Below are 2,416 nucleotides of genomic sequence, written 5' to 3'. Positions count from 1 at the left end.
ACCAAATGTTGCCACCGAATTACGAGTGCATATATGCATTGCCCACACCCACCTATATAGCCCTACTGCCCCCGCCTACCTTCTCTTCCTTTCCCTTCTCTCTCTCTCTTGCTCCTTCCCCATTGCCCAGCCACTGACAAACGTCAAAATATAATTTTTGCGTGGATTTGCGTCTGCAATAACAATAATAAATGTTGTAAAAACAACAACAACAACGACAACAACAGACAAATAGAAAATAGAACATTTTTTAGCACTTTTACAACTGGTGCCTGCTGCTTATCGCAGTGCTGCCGACGTCGCTGCTTGCGTCGCTGCCAGAGCAGCACATTAATGTGGCCTATGTGACTGGAGACTGAGCTGAACTGAGCGGAGCAGGGGCACAGTGGTGATAGAGGGACGTGAGGGGAAGCTGTTCCCGGCGTTGCATGTCCTACTGTGAGACATAATTTTTAATAATCTACAACACGACCGGGTTAAAAAGCGACGGCACTGGGGGCCTTAGTTGAGACCCTCTCTCTCTCTCTTTCTGTCTCTCTCTGTCTCTCTCTCTCTTTCCCAAAAATACGCGCATGCAAATGGCTTAATTTAATATATATAATTATACCCTGTAAATGACGAGTACCAGACAATTGGCCTTGCCAAAAAGAAAAACATTCTAGGCCTATACAAAAAAAAAAAACTGGGATTCCGTATTTAAATCAATTCCAAACGATGTCAAGAGATCGCTGTTCTCCGATTTTCTTTAATTAAGTACGGCTTAATGTATCGGTATTTTGACTTTCAGGGCTCCAAACGAAAATCACTATACTTTTTAGACCAACTTCTAAAATCAAGAACATTCCTCTTAAATATGTTGTTCTTAGACCATATCACTAATACTAAGAATATTAATCTAAAAAATCAAAGTTCTTAATACAAGAATAAAAAATCTTAAATTTTAGGAAACTATAAATAAAATTAAATTAAAAATATAAATAAATTTCTTAAATCATTTTGAAATTTTTGTTTTTTGATTATAATTTTAGGAACATTTATTCTTAAAATATCTTCATATTTAAAATGTTCCTAAAACCAAGATGTGTTTTCTTAATTCAAGAATTTTATGTTCTCGACGCATTTTTTAGATCAATATTCTTAGTATTGAGACCAAAATCTCTAGAAAATGTTTTGTATCAGTGTAGAGAGTATCTTTTAGGTCATGCATACTTTGTTTAGTTGTTGTCGGCCTTTCAGTGTACTGGGCTCTATCTAGGCACTTTGGTTCACCAAGGTGCTAAGGATAATGTGTGCATGTATAGGAAAATTCACGCAGATTGTCTTTTCTAAGCCAGAGATTGATGCTGCTGCCTGCGACGCTGCAATGAAAATGCCACCCCAATCCCCAACCCCCCGTCCCCACACTCTCCAACCACCTCTGAGCGCAATCCCAGTGCCGTAATTAAATTATCATGCGAGCAACGTAAAGTTGCCTACTTTTAGGCTGAGACATTGTCGCCTGCATATGTAAAGATGCCGCAAGAGCGTGGGAGGGAGTGTAGATGTGGAGGGGGTGGAGTTATACATACAACATGAAGACACACACACGCACACACACACACAAACATAGGCTGCGGTCTGGGCAACTGGATGTTGTAATTCAAACGGCAACAACGGGTTAACATTAGCGCACTTTTTATGGCCACGTTGGAGAAGTTCTCGTTGTTGTTGTTGTTGTTGTTGTTGCTGTTGTTGTTGTTGCTGTTGTGCTCATGCTGCTGTCGCATCTCTATGATTAGCGTTTGAATTTATGCCAACCGCAAAGGCATTTGCGGCATCAACATCAACAACTGCAACACACACGGCTAAAAGTGTCACGCCCACAACAACAACAACTTCAACTGCAACACCAACAACAACATCAGCATCTTGCATAACGTTTCATGCACAAAGTTTTGAACTGAAGCTCAACAATTTTGAATTTTGAAATAAAAAGTATTGCAGTCTGGCAACGCCATGCCTACGAGCTTTGTTTCTAATACAAAATTATTCCTGACTCACTTTTTTTTCTTGCAAAAAATATTTTTTTCTTGCAATAAAAAAAAATTAACATTTTTTCAACAAAGAACAAATCTGTGAAAATTGTTGACTCCTATTTGATTCTCCATTAAAATTGGTAATTTAAATTTTGTTGCATCAGTGTCCATTTTTTCCAATCATTTCCCTCGACACTATTTCAAATAATTCAACGTGTCATAATGTCGTCTATATCAATATCAATTTTATTATTATTTGCCCTCTACATTACTCTTTCATAAAACTTTAAAGTGTCATAACTTTGTGAAGTCTTTACCGATTTTCTTGCGTGTCATTTTTATCCTTTTATGGCTCTTTTTTGGGGTCCGTCAGGTTGTAAAATTGGGCTCTTATTTCAAAA

Source organism: Drosophila innubila, chromosome X (genome assembly GCF_004354385.1).
Source record: "Drosophila innubila isolate TH190305 chromosome X, UK_Dinn_1.0, whole genome shotgun sequence".
NCBI classification, from domain to species: domain Eukaryota; kingdom Metazoa; phylum Arthropoda; class Insecta; order Diptera; family Drosophilidae; genus Drosophila; species Drosophila innubila.
The sequence above is the reverse complement of the archived record's forward strand: the minus strand, read 5'-3'. Positions refer to the sequence as shown.